We start from the raw sequence: 25,566 nt of genomic DNA, 5'->3' as shown, positions 1-25,566 counted from the left end.
CTCATTTTGCCCTTGATCTTCTATTTCTCTAATTAAAAGTAAATTTTATATTTGTATATTCCAGGCAAACAAAAAACCCTTAAATCTGAAGATAAACAGTAGCTTTTCTCTTGTGGTTATAAAGGCTCTCAGGTTAATTCAGTCTTTTAAGAGTAAATAATTATTTTGGAGTTCTTAACTTTGTGTACTCCTAGGAGCGTACCTAAGGGCATGCAATCTCATGAGCACAAGGACGAGAATTCTCTAGCTCTGCTAGCCATGCTGACTCTGGCCAAGGAATAACCAGTAAGTGTTAGCATTGGTCTTTGTCCTTCCAGAGTAGATTTGATGACCTGTCCGGAGATGATGGCGCTAAAGTCTATGTTCTCAAGGTAGGCAAGAGTGATTGTTCCCATGAAGCTCAATAAACTCCTTGTGCTAGTTAGGCTCCACATTTTTTTTTTAAGATTTTATTTATTTATTTGACAGAGATCACAAGTAGGCAGAGAGGCAGGCAGAGAGAGAGAGAGAGAGAGAGAGAGAGAGGAGGAAGCAGGCTCTCTGCTGAGCAGAGAACCCGATGTGGGGCTCGATCCCAGGACTCTGGGATCATGACCTGAGCTGAAGGCAGAGGCTTTAACCCACTGAGCCACCCAGGCGCCCCTCGGCTCCACATTTTAATTTTTGCTGGCAGCATGGATTTTCTGAGACTTCATGGCCTTTACCTGTGCTCATTTGACTTTGCACAGGTTTCCTCACCCTGAACCATGGTAATTCTTTGGCAGTTAAGCCTAATTTTATTTAGTTATGCTTACCTTTTTTTTTCCCCAAGATTTGTTTGTTTTAGAGAGACAGAGAGTGGAGCAAAGGGGCAGAGCAAAGAGAGGAACCCAATGTTGAACAAAGAAGCTCCATCCCAGGACTATGAGATCATGACCTGACCCCAAACCAAGAGTGGATGCTTAACAAAGAGTCCACCCCGGCACTCCACAGTTATGCTTACTCTCAATTCTCACCCACCTACTTCTTCCTTCACACAGTCATGCTTGGACACCCGGACCTTTTCCATGTCATGCATGGGCTATAGACCAGGCACTTGCTGCCCCAAGGCTGGTATGCATCTAGACCTTCCCTCTGCCTGTAGTGATATGGCACTCTGATGTTATGTTGCATGAAGCCAAGGGAAGCAGAGAAGCTTGGATGTTCTTTGATTTGCCCTCAATTGGTCAAGAATCCCAATCAGAGTTTATCAGATTGCCTTTCCTTCTCCCCAACCCTCACCCAAGTGTCCCTGGGCAGCATGCTCATCCTCACCTAAGTCACCTGATTTTTACAGCTCCTCATTTCCTAATATCAGAGATGGAAGAGCTTTCTAATTCTATCTCTACCTGAAAAGAAACAGGTTCTAATATAAATATTGTATATATAATATATATGTATATATAATATATATAATTATATATATCACATTAAGTATAAAAATATTTTATGTAATAAATATAATATATAAATAAAAAATACAATAATAATTATAATAAATAATAAATATAACAATAAATTACATAAATATAAAAATATATATTATATATATAACATATATGTATATATGTTATATATACATATATCTATTTCCTCCCCCACAGAATTGGAGAGCAAGACTCTCTGCCTTGATTCCAAGTTCCATTCTTAATATCAAAAGGAAGCTTTAGGATGTAGAAATCCTTTTCTGGTTTCCTCACAAAATCCTGACTTGGTAGGTATTATCTTGCTCTGAACCAGAACCAAAACCAAAACCAAAACCAGAAGGAAACCAAAAAAACCTTGAATTTGGAACTCCAAAGTGAACATGAATTCATTCTTTATTATACCCACTGAAGCAATAAAAGCATTTGATTCTTACTTTGACAGTTATGAGGCAACAAAATTTGGGAAAAATCTTTTTATTTTTATTTATTATTTAAGATTTTATGTACTTGGGGGAGAGAGAGAGAGCAAGAACACCAGGTGGGGAGATGATGAAAGGGAGAGACAGAATCCTCAAGCAGACTCCCTGTAGCGCAGGGAGACTGATGCAGGCCTCTACCCCAGGACTCTGAGATCATGACCTGAAGGGAAGGCAGACACTTAACCCACTGAGCCACCCAGGCACTCCGGGGGGAAGTCTTTTAAAAATCAGTTTAATAGCACTTTTCAGTCACTGTTTCTTATGCAGTGCATTTTGCAGTGCATTGACTTTCAGGGGTTTGTTTTGTTTTTTTGCATTGACTCTTTGAAGTTCAAGCGTTAGGTTTCTTGAAAGATGTAAGGTCTTTACATTTACTGTAGTGTCTCCTCATAGAATAAATCTCAAGCTTAACTTTGAAAAAAAATCAGTTTAATGTCATAGTTTAACGTCATCGGTTTAATATCATTTCAGTTACATTTCTTAGTCAAAAAATCTCAGTAGTTGCCAATGCTTTTTGAACATGTACAAAGTTCCAGGACACTAAAGGCATATAGGATCCTTCCAGGCTTCCCTCTCATTTCTGTGTGGGAGAAGAGGAGATTTAATGATTCTAAGCTAAGAGACACAACCAATGGAGAGAAATTGCCAAAATGTACATTTTGCCCAGTTCTAGCAGAACTAGGTTCTGAAATTAACACTTAAGGTAAATACTGCATTTATAAACATCATCTGTGAAACTCCTTAAGTTACCTAGAAGTACATGTCAGTCTCTGAAAAAGTAAAAATATGTATTATCTTTTGGTTACCTCAATAACCATGTTTTACTCCCCAATAACCAGGTTTTACTCCTGAAAGATAACCAGGTTGTATGGAAAAGATCTCTCTTCAAACTCTTGGTGATACTCACATTATAAACATGGGACCAATGGGTCAATAAAACTATCCCTTCTCCTTTCTCCAAAGGATGCAGAGTTCGAGCTCTCCAAGTTAAATCTGATTATGGTGTAAGGTCACTCTGTGAACGGACCTGTCCTGATAAATACTGCAATTTGATAATGATATGGATGAGTGTGCTGATCGTGATGAGTTAATGATAATAAGGATGAATGACAATAACACTATTTGTATATCTCTGTGCTAGGTGGGTCATCTCATTTAATCCTTGTCACACCCCCAGGAGGTAGATACTATTATCATCCCGATTTGAAGAAAAGAAAACTGAGAGGTAACACTCAGAGAGATTGATACCTTACAGCCTTAAGTAATCAGCCTAGAGGAGAAGCAAAATATGTTTTTTAAAGTACGGGTAACCTTAGACCTATCATTTTCTGATTTTCTTTTTAAGATTTTAGTTATTTATTTGACAGAGAGAAATCACAAATAGGCAGAGAGGCAGGCAGAGAGAGAGGGGGAAGCAGGCTCCCCGCTGAGCAGAGAGCCCAATGCGGGGCTTGATCCCAGGACCCTGAGATCATGACCTGAGCGGAAAGAAGAGGCTTAACCCACTGAGCCACCCGGGCGTCCCTCATTTTCTGATTAAAAAAAAAAAAAAAAAATCAGAAAAAGGACAGATTACCCTAAATAGCATAACAAAAACATGAATATTTACATGAAAACTATTGCTAAAATACTTATTTCTGCTAGGATTAGAAAAAAAGAGAAACTAATTCAAGGATTAGAATTTGCTGTTACTAAAAAGTTGTATTATTCCCTTGCTTGAAATTCTAATATAAAATAATTCATAAAATTCCTGGACACATTCAGAATTGAATAGGTATACTTTCTACTTGATGGGTTTCTATTGTTTCCACATGTACACACCAATTAAAACAATTTCAGACTTAATTTGTTATAACATAACATTATTTTCAGTTTTGCAGAGCATGTTTTTAACATTAGGCTTTGTCCCTCAATGCATGTTAATCTTCAAAAACACTTTCTAAATCACCCCTTGCCTGATAAATGTCCATTTGCTTTAGCTTTTTGACTCATGTTCCATAATAATTTTGATTTTTTTTTTCTGAGCCATAAATTGGAGGTAAGGGAAGAATGAACCCCATGGGTTTTCTTTCTTCTTTGTAAGTTTATACGAAGGTGAGGAGACATGTCTTTCATTACGTAGATAGTAACTCCTTCAAGTTTTTGGAACCAGATGGACGAAATGATAACCTCTCTGTTGATTAGAATGTCTGATTCCTTCTAAGAGACCCTAAAGGAAGCCAATTAGCATCAGCAGATGTGTGTGCAGTAGAGAAGAGGAAGGAAAAGAGGGTAGTGGTAACTTTTTTGGGGGACTCAGATGGATAAAAGACAGGATTGCTGGAGGAGGGCAAGGCTAAGGTTTTAGTTACAAAGTCAAAGGACACAGTGCAGGGTAGGGGGCGGTGGAGGGGAAGAAAGGGGAAGGATGGTCCCAGATTTGAGGGACAACTGCTGAGTATAGGCTTAATGGGGATACTGTATGCCCAGGTGTTTGTCAGGGAATTTATCCTCAAGAGGTATGAGAAACCAGGAAAGCCCTCGGCTATCACACTGTCTTTTATTCTGAGACTGTACTCTGCAACCAAGCATTGTGGGGATGTTAGGTCAAAATAGGGCTCCAATATTCCTCCGGGCTAAGCCCAACTCCTTCAGGTAATCCTGAGCACAGCCCCGACCAGCACTGCTTAGTGAAATAAGTCAATCGGAGAGAGATAAAGTTTTATAGTAACTAATAAAGAAAAAAAAGGGGGGATTAGTTTTAGTATTATACTTTAGCTCAATGGCTAAAATACATTGTCATTTCAACAATCAATATTTTACAATATAAATTATCTATTTTACATTATTTTTCTTGTACTAAGTTTTTGCAAGTTAGTGTGCATATTACACTTAGAGACTACAGCACATACTGTGTGGGAGCTAAATTTTTACTAGGAATATATGATCTGTATTTAGATTTCAGAAAATTTACAGCTGAAAAAGCAGATTCACCTACCGATTTTCCAAACATCTTTAAATGTTTTCCAATAACTAAGGCAAGTAACAAAAAATCATTTTCTATTAATATTCACATCCACACTGACAAAACTAATTCATCATTCTTTAGAATGAACACCTTGTCTTTGAAACAAAACTCCATCAGTTTCTATGTCTACCCAAATTAAGTAAATTTGTTAACTCTTGTTTCAGCTCAATATTATTAACATCAAATTCAAAGAAATTCATAAATTGAAAAGCAATTCTAAAAGCTTATCAATATCAGCAGCATTCCTCAGATTTTTCTCCCTCTTTTTGCAGCCATTTACATAATACTGGCAATTACAATTAAAACCCTCTTGTATATTGGTTCACATTAAAAATGTGCAAAATAATTATTACTGAATTGAACTATGAACAGTTTCAATTTTGACAAATTCTTGTACCTGTCTAGCTAGGTTGCAAATACTTCCTTTTCTTAGAGCTTCAAATATTGCTTGTGTGTGTGTGTGTGTGTGTGTGTGTGTGTGTGTGTGTGTTTATGCAGTGTGATATAAGTGAGAAAACATAAATCCCATTGCCTTTTTCATCTTTATTGTTTTTGTTTCAAAAAACCTTGGTATGGAGGTAATAATACATCTTTATAAAATTCTCCCATGGGGGCGCCTGGGTGGCTCAGTGGGTTAAAGCCTCTGCCTTCAGCTCAGGTCATGATCCCAGGGTCCTGGGATCAAGCCCCACATCCAGCTCTCTGCTCAGCAGGGAGCCTTCTTCCTCCTCTCTCTCCCTGCCTGCCTGACTAGTTGCAATCTCTGTCTATCAAATAAAAAAATAAAAATAAAACCTTAAAAAAAAAATTCTCCCATGACTCACCTAATGAGCACTAGCAAAGAACACAAGATTTAATGAATCTGTTGTCTTTTATTTCAATAGTTCCCTAAACTAGCAATAGTTCACGAGCTGTGAATACATGTATATCCATGGCCTTTACATTTAAATTTGGATAATTTTAACAGTTGCATTCACCATACTTCTAAGGTTCATGTAGTGAAGTAATAAGGAAAACATGAGTCTCTTGTTTTTAAAATTCCAGTGTATCTGAATTTTTGACATAATGTAACTAGAGTCTTGTGTAACTGAAAGTGATTTTTTTGGAGACATATTTGAAATTCTTCTTTTTTTTTTTTTTTCTTTTTTACAGAGAGAGAGAGAGAGAGAGATTACAAGTAGGCAGAGCAGCAGCCAGAGAGGGGAGGAAGCAGGCTCCCTGCCAAGCAGAGAGCCCAATACGGGGCTCGATCCCAGGACCCTGAGATCATGACCTGAGCTGAAGGCAGAGGCTTAACCCACTGAGCCATCCAGGCGCCCCTTTGAAATTCTTCTTAACTGAAGTATGAATCCAAAATATCTACAACACAACTTAATTTTCTAGGTCATAAGTTGCTAACAGTTTTTTTGTGAACTTGGAAGGCCTTTTGAGACAAATGTAACTAAGGTATTAATTGAGCAACATCTATATTGCATGACTCATCTTAAATTCTAAAGAAAATATTTCAGTTTCTCGAACTTTCAATCAATTGATCCCTTCCATTTACTATAGCACCAAGAACCATAAGATATCTGGGCATAAACCTAACCAAAGAGGTAAAGGATCTGTACTCGAGGAACTACAGAACACTCATGAAAGAAATTGAAGAAGACACAAAAAGATGGAAGACTGTTCCATGCTCTTGGATTGGAAGAATAAACATTGTTAAAATGTCTATACTGCCTAGAGCAATCTATACTTTTAATGCCATTCCGATCAAAATTCCACTGGTATTTTTCAAAGAGCTGGAGCAAATAATCCTAAAATTTGTATGGAATCAGAAGAGACCCCGAGTTGCTAAGGAAATGTTGAAAAACAAAAACAAAACTGGTGGCATCACGTTACCTGATTTCAAGCTTTACTACAAATCTGTGAGCACCAAGACAGCATGGTACTGGAATAAAAACAGACGCATAGACCAGTAGAACAGAGTGGAGAGCTCAGATATGGACCCTCAACTGTATGGTCAAATAACCTTCGACAAAACAGGAAAAAATATACAGTGGAAAAAAGATAGTCTCTTCAATAAATGGTGCTGGGAAAACTGGACAGCTATGTGTAGAAGAATGAAACTTGACCATTCTCTTACACCGTACACAAAGATAAACTCGAAATGGATAAAAGACCTCAATGTGAGACAGGAATCCATCAGAATCCTAGAGGAGAAAATAGGCAGTAACCTCTTCGATATCAGCCACAGTAACTTCTTTCAAGATATGTCTCCAAAGGCAAAGGAAACAAAAGCAAAAATGAACTTTTGGGATTTCATCAAGATCAAAAGCTTCTGCACAGCAAGGGAAACACTCAACAAAACAAAAAGGCAACCAACGGAATGGGAGAAGATATTTGCAAGTGACAGTACAGACAAAAGGTTGATATCCAGGATCTATAAAGAAGTCCTCAAACTCAACACACACAAAACAGATACTCATATCAAAAAATGATCCCTAATATTTTTAGAAAGACTTTTTGTTTTACTGGTAACTGTTTGACAGTTTCACTAAAGACCTTTAACTTTTTATAAAATGCATTTTTTAATCTTTTTCATGTAATTATCTAACAAAATTGCCATAATTTAAATAATGACTTATTTTATCATCTAAAAGTGCTTTTCTTTTTTTGTGCAAGTATCCAAGCCATTTTATAGCATGTCAAGATTATAAGCTCAGGTCCTATTAAAAAACTTTTAAAAATGTGTTAGATGTTTAATTATCAAATTTACTCTGCATTTGCTAAAAAAATCTCTGAACATTGCCCACTTTATTATCTTTAAAAAAGTTTTTAGGGGTGCCTGGGGGGCTCAGTCAGTTAAACAGCTACCTTCAGCTCCGGTCATGATCCTAGCTAGGCTCCTGGGATACAGTCTTGAATTGGGCTCCCTGCTCAGAGGGCAACCTGTTTCTCCCTCCTCCTGCTGCTCCCCCTGCTTGTGTTCTTGCTCACTCTCTCATACATGTTCTCTCTGTAGCAAATAAATAAAATCTAAAATTAAAAAAAAAGATGTTTTTACAAAGCAAACAAGCAGCCTTTTTGATTTGCCCTACAAAGTGTAACTGCCTCTTATCTTTACATTTTCACACATATTCTTTCAGTTTCTTTTCTTCTTTACTGTTCCCATCAAAATACCAGACTCTTCCTTTTCAACTGGCTGCATCAGACGTACGCCTTTATTATAAATTTGAAAATTTGCCCACACTAATATTAATGCCAAAAATAAGTATATTATTATTAAAGTATTTCAATTTAATTACCAATTATAATTTATACAGATAGCACTATAACTTAGGCTGTCTAAATAAAAAGTTTACATAAACATATTACAAAAATTACCCCAACTGAGCCTATCTTTTGACACTGATTCAACTGGTAGTGTACATATCTGTAAGACCAAGAAGGAAGTGCTATTCCTCATACCCATTACAATGCAACAGTACCTATCTAATGCAATACTAGGGTTAAAGAGAAATGAGTCCTACCAAAACAATAAAACTGTGCTTAACAGAAAAAATATTTTATACTGTTTATTTTTAAACTTTTTTTTGTTTTTAACCAAACTATTTGTTTGATTAAAACCAAATCAAATCAAACATTCAGTTTCAGAGTCTCACCAGTTTCTCAATAACACTTTCAAGTGCTCACTAGCTACTGAGGGCTGATTGCTTCAACCGCGTAGGACAGCCCTAGAAACGGTAAAATGCACACTGTTACCTTTGTCTGTATGGTGGGAGACGATCTCAATTCTCCCCCTACCTGCCACTGACTGTTTCCCACGGTGTGGAGCAGTTATATTGATAGGACTGGCTTCCAGAATAGTGGTTAGGCCATGTCTGCTAATCTTTGATGGCTGGGTACCAAGAGTTCTCATGGTTGGTGTGGCTTTCTCTCTTGGACTTTTCCCCTGTGTTTTCTGCTCTTCTGCTTCCAGAATAAAGTGACCCAGAACCCAGCTCTTTAATGCAGACCAGCCATCCTGAGCTCTCAGCTGTTCAGATAGCCTGGGGAGAATTTCAACTTATAAACTTACTTCTTTCATCATGCAAACCATTTGGCAGTAAGAAGAGGGCCCTAAAAGAAGGTAGAAGCTCCACTTGGTGCTTGAGCTCAGATCATCTGTGAATGTCGTCTTCCAGTAAGTTCCAAATGGGGCAGTTAGTAGGTAGTCAACCCCAAAAATGGGAGGAACTAAGTTTATCATGTTTATCATGATAAAAGTTTATCATGTTTGCCTCTTGTGACGATCTCCTTCTCAAGAACTTTATAGGGCTGGAGTGGTTAGGCTCAGCAATCCTAGATTTCCTAGCTAAATACCACTTGATTATAGCCCAATGCTACACATATTCCTAAAAATTACCATTTTACTTTAATCTTGAGTTACACTGTCATCTTTGTGATAATGACCCTGGAGAAAAAAGATGGAGTCTTTTTATCAACTGATAAATACATGATACTTGGTGCAAGATTGTTATCCAGACAGTGATACTGGTCTCTTTCCTGTCATGGCTTGCATGGAGTCAGCTCATGGGTCTGGGAGACCCGAAAATTGAGAGCTTCTTTGCACCCTGGCAGCTGTACCCAATGGCTCTGCGGCCGTCATCCTGTCACAAAATGAATATATTGAGTTACACTGGAAGCACTATGGCTATTGCTTCGATTACCATGAGAAAAAGAGAAAGAAAGAAGTTCGAGAGAGGCTCATGAACAAAGAAGGCAAAAAAGATGAGTGGTCTGAAAGCTAAGCTCTACCATAAGCAGCGCCATGCTGATAAAATACAAATGAAAACGATAATCAAGATGCATGAAAAGAGAAACACCAAACAAAAGAATAATGAAAAGACTCCAAAAGGACAAGTACCTGCCTATCTACTGGACAGGGAGGGAGAGTCACAAGCTAAAGTATTTTCCAATACAATTAAACAAAAATGAAAAGAGAAAGAGGGAAAATGGGAAGTTCCTTTACCCAAAGTTCCGTGCCCAGGGAGAAACAGAAGTATTAAAAGTTATTCAAACAGGAAGGAGAAAGCAGAAAGCATGGAAGAGGATGGTCACTAAAGTCTGCTTTGTTGGAGACGGCTTTACTTGAAAACCACCTAAACTTGAAAGATCCATTAGGCCAACAGGCTTATGTTTCAAAAAGGCCCATGGAACACATCCTGAATTGAAGGCCACCTTTTGCCTGCCAATACTTGATGTAAAAGAGAATCCTTCATCCCCACTATATACAACTTTGAGTATTACTACCAAAAGTACTGTAATTGAGGTGAATGTGAGTGAGTTGGGCCTGGTGACACAAGGAGGCAAAGTTATTTGGGAAAAATATGCCCAGGTACCAACAGTGCTGAAAATGATGGATGCATAAATGCAGTCCTGCTGGTTTGACAGCAGTTTCAAATAAGTAATTCCTTATAATTACTGAAGCCTACACACTAATCAGGAAGACTACCATTACTGTGGTGGTTATGAATACTAGCAAACAGCCTTACATATCTGCAGTCATCAGGAGAAATATTTATTTTATTGTTAAAAACATTAAAATAGACATTTATTAAAATAAAGACAATGATATTAGTTGTAGTGACAAATTTAAGGTTGATAGAAGGAATTAATGAGAATACAAATAGATAATATTTCAAGCTTAAGCCAGAGTCAAAAAGGTCCCTTTAGAGGTCACATTTGATTTACAAGTATCTCATAACATTGAATGAGGCTGTACAGTTCCTCAATCCACATCACCCTAAGGCCTATGGTTTAACCCTCTCGACCCCAAAACTAATTAAGGTGTCCTGGGACACCACTGCCACCTAGTGGTAATTAAAGGAATCCAGAATTGATTCCTTATACCATTTCTTGTATACATTCCACTCTCTGCTGTCTTTCTCCATTCCCCACCCCCCCCCCCGCCTTAGTTAATGTCCTCTATGCTGATTTTTACTACATACACTGAAGGAGGAAATCTGATATGGTGGCTGGCAGTTCACATCTAGAGCTAGACTTTCAAGGTTCACCTCCCTGCTTCATCCCCTCCAACTCTATCTAAGTCCTTGGACAAGCTACTTAGTGTTTTTGTCTTTCAACTGCCTAATTTGTAAAATGTAATAATAATAATACCAACCTCCTAAGAGTTGTTTTGAATACTTAATTATGTATTTATGTGAAGTGCTAAAATTAAGAGCTGGAATACAGAAAGTGATCAATAAATGTCAATAAATGTCAACTGCTACCTACACATATCCTTTTTAGTCCCTTCATATTTCCCCTTTCTCTTCCTATTTTTGTTCTTTTTCCAACCCTCTCAAGTCAATCTAAATCACATCTGATATACTGTTATAATAAATGATTAGAGATATTAGCATGTAAAAGGAGAATAATGTATTTTGAGATGAAATTAGACGTGACTCACCCAATTTGTAATTTCTTGGCAATACTCAGAACATCCTTTCAGAGTCTCAGTTAAAATTTTCATTTGCTTCCTATTTTATTCTGTTCAAGCTGCTTTAACAAAGTACCATAGACTGCTGGTATATAAGCAACAGAAATTTATTTCTCACAGTCCAAGGTTAAGGAGCTGGGAGATTCAGTGTTGGGGGAGAGCCTGAGTCCTAGTTCATACCTTGCTGTCCTCCTGCTATGCCCTCAGTGATGACATGGGATGACAGAGCCCTGTGGGCTCTCTTTTTTATAGGGGCACCAATACTGCTCATTGAGGGCCCCACTCTCATGACCTCAATACCCCTCACTAAGGCTCCACCTCCATATGCCATCACGTTGGGTGTTAGGATTTCAATATATGAATTTGGGGGTAACAATTTTTAAACTTCCTCTTTTAAAAAATCATCAGCTGTCAAAAAAATTTTTAAGTATTTTATTACAATTTCTCTTGTTTAAAGTCAAATCAATGATTTAAAATTACTTGAATAATACAAAACATTAAATGAATACTTTCTTATAAAACCTTTAAACCAGAGAGTATGCAAAACTTCTCCCTGGCTCCCACCTCCTCTAACAAAAATGGCCCCAGACATAAAGATCACCCCTTTCATTTCTTCCTATAGGTCTTTCCCAAGCATTTTTCCATTGCCTCAAATATTTAGGAAACTCCTGACTCTGGACCCTTGTGTTCTGGTCATGGTATCCAATTCTCCAACCCTGTGCTGGGGGGCTTACAAATGTCCCCAGGGAATGGATGACAGGGATCTGTTGTCTACACTAACAAAAGAACAGCCCAAGGCCCCTCTACCTTACTCCCTGGTCCTATCAAGAAGCTTCCTCTTCTCCAGTAAGGACCCTGGTCTACCTGCTCCTTTCTCTTTGGACCTGTTTTCACTATTCTTATGAAGAGAAAGATTGTCTCTTGATGTTTTGGAGACTGAAGCAAAATCTTTCCATCTTAGACTTAGGTCAGGACTTTCTTTAAATTTCTGCTTCTGCTTCCCCATGGACTAAGTGTGCCCTCAGCATTCAAACTAAGAGAAAAGAGAAATACAGAGAAACAAAAAAATTAATATGTTGACATGTTAATCTGCCACATATTTATTTATGCATACAAATATATATATGATTTTATCTTGACTTACCATTTTTTCCACAAATACAACCACAGTGTAGATATTATTTTTTAGACTTTTTTTAAATTTAACAATCCTCTTGACATAAATTTAAAATATATATATATATATATTTAAAGATTTTATTTATTTATTTGACAGAGAGAGAAATCACAAGTAGGCAGAGAGGAGGCAGGCAGAGACTGGAGAAGCAGGCTCCCTGCTGAGCAGAGAGCCCGATGTGGGGCCTGATCCCAGGACTCTGAGATCATAACTAGAGCCAAAGACAGAGGCTCAACCCACTGAGCCACCCAGGTACCCAAATTTAAAAATATTTATGGAGCACTACTACATCGAATAACTAATGAGTTCATTACTTAGGAATTAAGTACTCTAATGGTACTTTAAAATGTCTTTTTCACTGTTTTGTAGTTCTAATGTGCTGAACTTAGCAAATTTTTTCAACTTTGCTATCTCTAAGCATGTGTACTTTCAAAGTATTAACTTGTAAATGAACTTTATCAAAATAGTCTACTTCTAAAGAGGCAGCCTGTATTTATATTAGAATTTTTCTTAAACCTAATTATAGTTACTTATTCCCTCAAGAAATTAATTGCTTCTAAAACTTCTCTTGTGGTATGGTTCTAAAACAACAACCACAACAAAAAGACACTTAGAATATACAATCATATTTTAAATCTTTCCTAAGTGCCTTAAAATATAATTTGATCTTTCTACACAAAAATTTATATTAAAATTTTTTTAAAGTGTTTTGCCATTTTCTCTTGTGGTAAACTCTACGTAAAGATTTTTCTCATGCAGAATCATTTGCAAATCAAAGGACTATTTGTCTAAACGAAAGTGGAATTAAAAGTGAAACTATATTATAGTTTATGAATCAATTAGGATATATAATTAATTCTTCCTTCCTGTGCTCAGTGTTATGCACAGAGCAAGTAGCTGAGGAAAACTCATTATCATAGACAAATACTAAGAGGTAAATTTTGTTAAGTTTTAAACAACATAAAAAGCTCACTATAATACTGTGTGTCTTTTGGCTAATTCACAGACACATTTTTCTTTTGCCTAAAATAATTCCCACTTTTTTATTCATAATGTATACCTATGTAACTACTATTGATAGCTCTATAACCCTTGGACAAATGCTTTTGGAATAGTATTTGTAAATGACATACAAGTGCCTATTCCAAGTGTGAACTTTTGCCAAACCAAAAAGTAAAAAGCTTTAGAAAATTTAATTCAACTGTATTTTAAAATACTTAAATATTTTTTATAGAAAAGAGAAGTATAAATCAAGTATAAATCATCCTTTAAGTTGTACTGGGTTTGTACAGATGGAGTCAGGAAAGGAGATTTTAGGATAGCAATTGCTATGCTGATAACAATAAGTAAGTAGTGTTCTTCTTCTTGTTAACTTATCAGTAAGTACTTCACTATTCATTAGTTTTCTAATAAACTCAATACTGCATTCAAATTACAAAGTATAGTGAAAAGTTTGGATTCCTTGCATTTCACAAAAGTCTTTGATCATCAACCTGAAAAATATTTGTATAGAACAGACTCACCAAAAACCTTACATACACAGCCCACGTCTTTGCTACAGACATGTCTTTGGCTTCAGAGTAGTGGAAGAGAAGAATGAATGAAAGAAAACAAGAAATATGGTTTTCTGTTGCTTGGTCTTTATACTGTTGTAGCACTGAAAATACCACTGTACTTACTATGGGCAAGAAAATTATTTTTAAGCTAGTCAGTAATTGGATATTCATCTAGGATATGAAATCACCCTTTATTTATTTTTTTAATTTTTTATTCTTGGCACAGTTAGCACTATGCCAGCATCTCCTGATGCGGTCTCGGGGTAAGCATTTTCACAATCTCATTTTTGCAATTACTATCTCTTTTTCCCAGGTAAGTGGTTAAAAAATGCATGCTGTGCATTTGTGGATTTTTTTGTCTCTCTTAAGGGCTAATTGGTTTACATGCAATTTTCTGTGGTTAGCCACTGAACTTGGAAGCTGTCTTTTACCTCATGATTCATGGCATCCTTCTCACTCACTATATCAGGTCTTAGAGCAACTGTTCTGGTGTGGTTAGGCATGTAATTATTTTCTCATCATTTCTGTTTTTGTCCCCCATTCTGCATCATTCTGGGTTCTTGCCAAGGTAAAAGGAAAAGCTTAAAATTAATGTAAAAGTTGTATCAACAATTTAAGCTGAAGGAGCAATGCCTGAAATCTAAATATTCACCACTTGGCTCTTCTGGAACTCTCAGATATCACATAAATGCAATGGTGTAAAGGATTTAGGTATACTCCTGTGGCTACTCTTTCCTATTTCCTTCCAGATTTCAACATAATTATAAAGTAATATAAGACTATGTACACCCAAGTATAATCAGTCTTTAATTTTGACATTAAATTGGTCACTATTTGGGATAACACACACACACACACACACACACACACACACAACTTTCTGCTGGGTACAATGGAAGATAAAATACTCAGAAAAGATAAATGCCTTCACAGAGGAACATGGTGGCAAGACCACAGGCACATCTTTGATTGCTGGGCAGGGTCCCAGTCTCTGCCCCTCCTTTTCTTGGGAAAAAAAAAAAGTCTGCATTGTATGATTCCTGGGGAGATTAAGGAACATTTGTTTAGCACCTGAACAGTGCCTTCAATATAAGTATTATAAAATTAGGTACTGTTAGATCATTACAGAGCATTTCATTGATAAGTACTGAACTTCATGGGCTAGACTATGTGAGCATAGACATTGTGAGGCAGTGACTATCAAGAAAGCTTTTATGGCCTTTGGGCTGGGCTTTAATTGAAGAAAGTAGGGCCTAGGACAGAGCAGAATGAAAACAAAAGTAGAAGGTGGTTTATCAGGAGAAACCATGAAGACCCACTTGACAGGGATGAGTGATGTGATGAGCAATGCCATGTAGGATTGTACAAGGTGAAGACGAAAATTGAAATGTGTTGAATTTTGTGTACTTGCCAGTGTAGTTTTTTAAATCTTTAGTATAAACTTAGAAACTCTTCAGAAAGTCTTTTCCTTTCTAAGGAGAGCCTAATGTGTTTAAACCAGAGACTCAATCCCAGGATCACAGATGATTCCTACACATTTTCATTGTCTTTGTCTGGACAACAGTTAAATTATTTCAACAAGCAGTCCGCTAAGATGAGAACTATTTAAAAACACACACACACACACACTTATCTATTTGAAAACAATGGCCTTAAAAACACAGGGAAAAAGAAAAGCTGCTCTGAGGTAGGAGGAGAAGAATTACAGAAAAAGTGGGGTGCTGAATATTCACAGATTCATTTACATCATCACAGTGGTGGAGCCTAAACAGAATGTTAGATCTATAATAACTAAGTCTGTGTGCTACTTTGCAGGGCTTTCTTTGTTCCTAATGTCCTACTCGCTTTCAGTTTTTCATTCTTTTCTTTTTTTAAATATACCCTTATCCTCTCAAAATCTCTGAAAGATTTTGAAAATATATATATTTTATATATATATATATATATATATATTTGAAAAATATATATTTTTTAAATTTAGAAACATTAAAAAAAAGAAAGATTGAAATTAGTTACCTTGGCACACATCTTCTTACATTTGTATACAAATTAGATCTTATGGAGAAGATAACACCCAGTACCTTCTTGCTGCTTGGCCACTGCCTGGTCTAGGGTTTGGGCTTGATTCACTGCTTGCCCAAGGACAGACCAGTGCATACCTGGAAGTCTTCCACTAATTCAATGGCATACCTCACTAATGACTGGCTAGACAAGCTGGTGTTTCTTTAAAGTGCCAGCCATGTATGCAGCATTCTTTTACTCCCTGAAACACAGAAACCCTTGTACAAACATGGGCCAAGTCCAAACTCCATGTGATGTGTGTCTTATGTTATTCAAACATCCATTAGTTGGACAGAGTGGCCAAGAAGTCCTGGAAAATTATCCTACCCTCTACACATACTTACATCAGCTCTCTCCAGAGTAGATCAATGTGTAATAAATGCCAAGTAGCAGCATAATAGAATATGACTCAAAAAATAATAAACCAGCTTACCTGCTCAAAGCTCTCTTTTCAACTGACCTGAAAAAAGTCTGAAACTTCTGCCCACTTCTTACATGAAAGCATTAACTTCAAAAATATGTAAAAATGTGTTATTTATGAGTATAACGTGTCACCCATAATGACTTAAGCAGGATGGGTGACTAAGGTAATGGGACAGGGGACAGGTTACTTTTGTTCAGACAGATGGAAACATGGGGATCTAGAGCATGATGAACTTTCCAGACACTCCAGGATAGACTTGCCATACACTGCAGTCCCACAGATAAACAGGAAGCTCCTCAAAAACATTTGGATGGGAAAAGGATCAATAAAAACATATTGGGCTATTGGAATATTCTGTATTTATTTTAAAAGTTGTATGTGGAATATATTTATAAAATATTAATTTGTCACTCCCAAGCTAGTAGCACTTTGGATAAATCACTCTTATGTTGTACTGATCCATTGACATATGGACACCAAATACTATAAGATCTTATTCAAGAACACAGTTGAATATACTGTGAATACTGTTGACAATATATCTAATGTACTTTTAGGTTTCTAATTAATAATGCACAAATTTGAAAAACTCAATCTTATAATATCTATCTTTAAGAATACTTTTAGTTACTAAAGGTGTATGTTTATCCAGATAAATTAGTATGACTGAGGTAATTACAAGATTTTACAAAAAGTTATAATGGACTAATCAATCGACCTATCAAGAATATAGGTTTATTTCACTACCCTAAATACTCAATTGTTTTAAGTAAAATAGGTAGTACAAGGGAATGAATTTTAGAATGAAATATCCAGGGTTTGGGGCGCCTGGGTGGTTCAGTGGGTTTAAGCCTCTGCCTTAAGCTCAGGTCATGATTCCAGAGTCCTGGGATGGAGCCTCACATCAAGCTCTCTGCTCAGCAGGGAGCCTGCTTCCTCCTCGATCTCTGCCTGCTTCTCTGCCTACTTGTGATCTCAGTCTGTCAAATAAATAAATAAATAAATATTTAAAAAAATTTTTAAAAATAAAGAAATATCCAGGGTTTTTTGGTCTATCTAAACACAAATAAATGCCATTTTATTTTATATTCAGAGGAAAAGAGTTTTATTTTCATCCATCTGTCCAGGAGAGTTTATGAAAGAACTTTGTATTTTATTAATGAATTAATTATAATAAATACCTATTCGGTGCACAACTCTTGCCAATCTTGAAGTAAGATATATACATTTAAGTCATTACAGGACACAAAGACATAAATATAAAAAACTGGCCAAAGAGCAGGCTACAATAAACAATACTAAACACTACAAAAATAATGATTTTTCAAAGAGCTGGAGCAAATAATCCTAAAATTTGTATGGAGCCAGAAGAGACCCCGAATTGCCAAGGAAATGTTGAAAAACAAAAACAAAACTGGCGGCATCACGTTACCCGATTTCAAGCTTTACTACAAAGCTGTGATCACCAAGACAGCGTGGTACTGGCATAAAAACAGACACATAGACCAGTGGAACAGAGTGGAGAGCCCAGATATGGACCCTCAACTCTATGGTCAAATAATCTTCGACAAAACAGGAAAAAATATTCAATGGAAAAAAGACAGTCTCTTCAATAAATGGTGCTGGGAAAACTGGACAGCGATATGTAGAAGAATGAAACTCGACCATTCTCTTACACCGTACACAAAGATAAACTCGAAATGGATAAAAGACCTCAACGTGAGACAGGAATCTATCAGAATCCTAGAGGAGAACATAGGCAGTAACCTCTTCGATATCAGCCACAGCAACTTCTTTCAAGATATGTCTCCAAAGGCCAAGGAAACAAAAGCCAAAATGAACTTTTGGGACTTCATCAAGATCAAAAGCTTCTGCACAGCAAAGGAAACAGTCAACAAAACAAAGAGGCAACCCACGGAATGGGAGAAGATATTTGCAAATGACAGTACAGACAAAAGGTTGATATCCAGGATCTATAAAGAACTTCTCAAACTCAACACACACAAAACAGATAATCATATCAAAAAATGGGCAGAAGATATGAACAGACACTTCTCCAACGAAGACATACAAATGGCTATCAGACACATGAAAAAATGTTCATCATCACTAGCCATCAGGGAGATTCAAATTAAAACCACATTGAGATACCACCTGACACCAGTTAGAATGGCCAAAATTAGCAAGACAGGAAACAACGTGTGTTGGAGAGGATGTGGAGAAAGAGGAACCCTCTTACACTGTTGGTGGGAATGCAAGTTAGTGCAGCCACTTTGGAGAACAGTGTGGAGATTCCTGAAGAAATTAAAAATAGAGCTTCCCTATGACCCTGCAATTGCACTGCTGGATATTTACCCCAAAGATACAGATGTAGTGAAAAGAAGGGCCATTTGTACCCCAATGTTTATTGCAGCAATGGCTATGGTCGCCAAACTGTGGAAAGAACCAAGATGCCCTTCAACGGATGAATGGATAAGGAAGATGTGGTCCATATACACAATGGAGTATTATGCCTCCATCAGAAAGGACGAATACCCAACTTTTGTAGCAACATGGACGGGACTGGAAGAAATTATGCTGAGCGAAATAAGTCAAGCAGAGAGAGTCAAGTATCATATGGTCTCACTTATTTGTGGAGCATAACAAATAACATGGAGGACATGGGGAGATGGAGAGGAGAGGGAGTTGAGGGAAACTGGAAGGGGAGATGAACCATGAGAGACTATGGATTCTGAAAAACAACTAGAGGGTTATGAAGGGGCGGCGGGGGAGTGGGGGGGTTGGGAGGTTGAGGGACCAGGTGGTGGGCAATGAGGAGGGCACGTACTGCATGGAGCACTGGGTGTGATGCCAAAACAATGAACACTGTTATGCTGTAAATAAACAAATAAAAATAAAAAAAAAAATGATGTTGTCAAAATACATTTCACTGAGGGTTCTCTCATACCACAGTCAGAGACTTGCCTAGTTTAGGGTTTAAAATATTTTTATGGATGCCAACCCACACTCATAGCTAACCACATCACTTAGTGCTCTCAAATACTGGGTCAGAGGGAAGGAAGAAAGAAAATCTTTAGTTCACGCATCATAAATCCCTACAGCTTTCAGGCATTTTATTTGAAAAAATGAAGGTAAGTGTGAAAGTACAGGTCCAACCCATCAGCGTTGGTTGGTGGGCCCAGTCAGAATTTCAAAAGAACTGTTTGACATCCCTCCAGAGATGATGCTCCAAAACCAGACAAAACTGGACAGACTTAAAAATCCAAAGAAAGCACATGCAAATTAGAGGTTTTACCAAATGTTGTAAACTTAGCCAAAGAGCTTGCTGAAGGTTACATAACTTGTGCCTTGTATTTTTCTCCACCAAGTACTGAAAGACTCTCTGGGACATCTCTTTTTCTCGACCCTTATTAAGTTTAAAGGGAACTAGAGGTTTTCTGGGTAGAATGTGGTAAAGCTGACAATTTGCATTAGCTCTTGGGCTTTAAACTTGATCAGTAACATTGTATGTGCTGACTCTAGGCCCATATGTGCTAGAATATATACAAATTTGTTGCATATAAGAATTCCTGGAACCCCCATGAAAAGTCTGTGAAAGCTGTTAAAATCATTATATTGTTCACTATTTGTTTGATAATAAGTGGGCACTTCTTCTAGTGCACCTTTAACAGAGAATCACATGCCATATCCATATAACTTGACAAAATGACAAAGCTAACTACTACCCAGCTTGAGTCTAAACCATGCACATCCCTCCTTAAATTCTCTGAATGCACTTTCCACTATTTTAGATCACTTCTATCATACATTATTTTTAATAGTGGGGAGGGGACCCTATGCAGATAACTGAAGAGAAATTACCTAACAGATCTTTCAGACCACGTATATCTTGCCTTATAGTCATAGAATTATTAGCTTTTAGGGCTAGAAAGGGCATTACTGACAACTTAGCCCAACCACCGTATCTTGTTTAACTGAGATTGTCAAGGCCTAAAGATATTACTGACTTACCCAAATCAGTTAATTGGTATATAGAAAATAATATTCATAACCCCTGTCACAGTAAACATTGATTAGCATTTTTCTGTTTTTCACTATTGCTGCAAATGCTTCACACTCATTAACGTAATTTTTTCACAACATCTTTATGACACATGTCTTGTGCCCATTTTACAAATGGGGACACTGAGATGCAGAGATACCAAGTTAACGTGCTAATTATGCTTATGGTGATAGAAGGCTCACATTCAGGTTTATGATCCCAAAGAATGCTCCTGATATCTATATTACAGTGTGGATTAGATTATCAAAGTTTCATGAAGATTTAACTGAATCTTATTGTTCACAAAATGCAGAGAGAAGACTGCCCTAAATATGGACAAAACAACTGAACTCAAAGCAACCTGATTTTATAACGCCTTTTAAGTATCACTTCTGCAGATCAATTTTATAAAGATTTTTTCAACTGACAAGTACTTCTGAGTGAAATTGCTAGAAGCACGATGCAACTCTTGGCAAAGGAGATGTGAAGATGATCATTGTCCTTGGATGTAGTCAAAGTTACTTTGTTTTCCTAACGACTCAATGATTGTATAGAAAACATAACTGAGAAGTTGAGAGAAAGATATGATATAGGGAAGCCTCATAGGAACAGTTGAGAAATGACACTATATACTCACATGGCACTATTTAAACACTGAGACCAAAAATATTAAGAACTAATTACATTTTCTATTTCATATGGTCTTAAGTTAAGGTGACCCTACTTTCGAGGTAAAATCTTGATGCAACTATATTTTTCAGGATGCATCAGATTATTTAGAAAAATTAAAAAAAAAGGACTATCATTTCTCTTTTGAGAATTAAGTTTGAGAAAACGTATTAAATTCAACCCAAAATACTGTCACTTGACATATATAATTTCTGTGTATCTTGACTCAGAATGCCTTTCCCAGTGTACGTTTAAACATAATATTTTAATCTGTTTTATTGCTTGAAAGGCAGTGATTTTTCTTCTTCATTGTGATCTTTACTACCCTTTGGCTTGGTTCGATTTTACAGGAGACTCCAGTCAACTTTAATTTGTGCTATTTTAACATTTTACTACAGTTCTCACCCCTTCTGAGAAAGAATTTATTCCTCCTTCAAAATTTATGGGATTCCTTTACAACTTCTTTCTGAAAGAAAAATCGGGCAGCTTTCAATTAATTCCCTAACAGATAGTTTATGAAATCAGTGCTGACTCTGTTCCTTCCTTTGCCGTAGTTTGTGAGGCCCTAAAATGTCATTTAAGAGGTGAGATTATAAGCACTTCCTCCTTCAGGAAAAAGCAAGAGGAAGTATAAAAGCCTCAGAAAATGGTTCTTCCACCCGCATTGTGAGTGGAGCGGGCGCGTCCCCTGTGAGTTGTGTTCTCTCAAAATAGATGGCAGCAGCTTGTTAGGTTCTAAATTCGAATGTGGTCTCGCGAAGGCGAGTCGATTCACATCCGGAGGAATCTTCTGGAAGCCCCGTCCCCTACCCTACCTGCCACTCACTCCCTGGGGCGCGCTGAGCAGCAGGGCTCCTCGTCAGGGGGAGCCCTCAGCCACTCGCAGTGCTCAACAGGGATGACTCTAACAGTATGCCGCAAAGACGTCCACCGGAAGGCAGGAGGCTCTGCCACCTTGCACGGCCCGGGTCCGGGCCCAGCCTCAGTTTCTTCAGTGAAGAACACCTACCTGTCCCAGATGCGCGGCACGCAGGGCCCCGTCCCCACCTGTCCGTTCTGCCTCCACTCTTCCACAGTCCTGAGGGGCTGCGGCACTCCTGAAAATGGAGGATAGCGGGCAGTCCCAGCCCCTCCATGGGTTCCCTGTCTGTGCTTTCAGTCAGCGGGGCCTTCGGCTCTCCCACCTCCCAGACCGGGGATGTGGAAGCCCACTGACCTCCTTTTGACCTCACGTCAGAGGTCAGCGGTAAAGTACCCTGCGTCCCACGCCAGTGCCACCACGCCAGCGTCACTTACCTCACTTCAGCGGTCTGTAGTACTGCATCCTGCGTCACCACGCCTACGTCACCACGCCTACGTCACTCACCTCACCTCAGAACTCAGCAGTAGGCTGTGTCACTCGCCACACCTCAGAAGTAAGTAGTAACCTATCCTTGTGTTACAATGCCGGCCTCATTCACCTCTGGACAGAAGTTAGCAGGATTCCATGGCTGCTTCGCATCGCCTGCGGCCTTCACGTCATGGCAGAGGTCAGTAGTAGCCTGTCCCTACTTCGAGTGCCCACGCACCTCGCCTCACCTTCTCACGTGGGCATTTTCTTATCTCCCTCCATTTTATCATTCCCGCCATCACAGAAGCGTGAGCGCAGTGTAGTAAAACACTTAGAGAGAGGGGAAGAGACCGCACTCCACCATTTCTATTCCAGGATGATGTTGTATTATTAGTTAACGGTGGTGAATCTCTTACTGTGCCTGATTGATAAATCCCACTTTTCTTCCGGTGGCCATGCAGGAGCAAACACCATCTACAGGGCTCTCTATTATACGTGGTTTCAGGCATCCATGGGGGGTCTTAGATCTTACCCCATGGATAAAGAGGGACTGTTTAGGCCAGATTATTTAAAGATCCCTTACAACTCATACAGTTCTCTAAGAAACCTTTGAAAGTGCGGGGGAAAATGGACAACAAAAATTATAAAACGAAATATATATGACCAAAAAAAAAAAAAAAAGGTATTAAAGCTAGCAATGAAGCATTCTTGATTTTTTTTCTTGATTTTCAAATTTAAAATTCTGAAAAAGAAGTTACCTAAGTTGTGATAACTTTCCGTGAGAGCTGGTTTCAGAGATTATCTCTGTGCAATGAAGGGGAAAAGGGGGGAAAAAAACAAAACCATAACATGACCCTCTGGACCATAAACAGACTAAGGACTAAGGAGGATGTAGGCATCCTCCAACATTTGCAAGAGCCCCACCACCATTCTTCCCAAAGTAATACCCATTGATTCATTTCAACACTCTCTCTGAGCCCAGACTTGGATATGGAACTGCAAAATGTTAATCACCCCGCTAACCATCTACCTACTTCACCTCACCACCCCTTTCAGAAGTAATTAATTTCACTTTCTTTGAGTTTCCTGAGGCTCATACAGATGACTCTTACCCAAGACCAACCCTTGGCAGGTGGTGTAGACCATCCCTGACTAATTCTCTCTGCCTCTGTGGCCTGTGCTCCTGACCACTGCTTACATTCTCCCCAGAATAAGAACAAGAGAACTTGGAAGAACATAATCCAAACTGACCCAAACATTTCTTTTATTCATTTCATACAGTCCTTGCCCCTTGCCAGGAAGTGTTCCAAATGGAGGGGCAGCAGTGGTTAATAAGACAGAGATCTAGTATGTGCGCTTGTGGGGAGATAATAGGATCAGCAAATAAAATATCAAGTATATGGATTAAAAAAAATAAAGCAAGGAAGATCAGCCTAGGGGACTATCTCTGAGAAAGTTAGTCAGGGATCTCAGGAGGAGGTAATATTTCAGTGAGGAAGAACTGAATGAAGAGGGAGGGGAAGAGCACTGAACACAGTAGGAGTGTCCATGTCCCCAGCTGGGAAGCCTGCATAGTGGCAGAGACACTGGTGTAGAGAGATCAGGTGAGAGTAGGGGAAACAGACAGAGCAGTGAAGGGGTTGAGGAGAGCAGATGGAGAAGAGCTTTTTAGGGCATGATGAAGACCCTGTATTTTGAGTAAGTCAGGAAGTGACTGGAGGGCCTCTTGTCATCTGGGCTGTGTGTTTACTAAAATTGTTGAATTGTTGACTCTTTTCCTGGGAACAAAAATTAGAAATATATAACTCTAATTTCATTAGAATAACTATAGGGAAGCATGCTGTTATAGAATGAATAGCATGCCCCCCCCGCCCACAAAATAAATAAATAAATAAATAAATAAATAAATAAATAATCATATTGTTAGGTCCTAACTTCCAGTACTCCAGAATGTGACTATGTTTGGAGATAGGGCCTTTAAACAGGTGACTAAGTTAAAATGGAGCCACTAGAGTGGGCCCTAATCCACTATAGCTGGTGTCCTTAGAAGAAGAGATTAGGACACACAGAGAGACACCAGATGGGAGCCCACAGAGGCCACAGGGAGAAGGTGGCCCTCTGCAAGCCAAGGAGAAGGCCTCAGAAGAAAACATGCCTGCTGACACTTTGATCTTGGCTCTCTAGACCCCAGAACTGTGAGAAAAGTCCCCTGGTGTTTTTTAACAGAAAACTAATAAACTAATACAAATGCCTTAGTAAATCCCATGATCAAATGCATGTTTTCTTCGGGGGAATGAGCCCACTCAGACCACAAAACAACAGCAAAAGTACTTTTTCTTCCCATTCTTCCCCTCATAAAGATAAATATACTTCATATGTATTCTTTAATATAAATACCTGGGCAGAGGTTATCCTACCTCACTCGGTGTGCCAATCAGAGACATACTCAGGTCTTCAGCTTATTTTACACATGCATAATCTTAAAATGAACCACTTCACCTTAATGCCAGTAAAGCCTATACGTAAGGGGGCTATTGTAAACTACCAGAGTTTTTACTTAGTTTTTACTAAGCATTTTCTTATATACTCTCTAAAGAAAATTCTGATTTCTAGATTTTTTCATAATGATTGACTTTTGTTTACTTCCATATGTTTTCAAACATATGCTGGAGTTGAGTTTGGCCAAAGTAGAAATCCTCTTGAAATAATTTAGAATTTTAAAAAAATTGTTCGTCTTATTACTTAGATAAACAACTTGGTCGATCCTGTTGTAAGGCAAAATGAAATATACAATCTCACTGATGACCTATTCTTATCAGAATGTTACCCTGACTCTAATCAAGCTGTAGACCTAAATTTCAGTTTATAGAAAGTACAAGAGATAGGGGGACATTTTATACTCCACAATGA

General features: G+C 38.0%; 1 pseudogene; it reads left to right on the top strand.

The window, feature by feature from the left end:
- The first annotated feature begins 9,086 nt into the window (after positions 1-9,086).
- Positions 9,087-10,350, top strand: LOC123955582 (annotated as a pseudogene).
- Positions 10,351-25,566: the final 15,216 nt, after the last annotated feature.

The sequence above is a fragment of the Meles meles genome, chromosome 13 (assembly GCF_922984935.1).
Source record: "Meles meles chromosome 13, mMelMel3.1 paternal haplotype, whole genome shotgun sequence".
In the NCBI taxonomy this organism is placed as follows: Eukaryota; Metazoa; Chordata; class Mammalia; order Carnivora; family Mustelidae; genus Meles; species Meles meles.
This window is presented reverse-complemented; position numbering and strand designations above follow the sequence as displayed.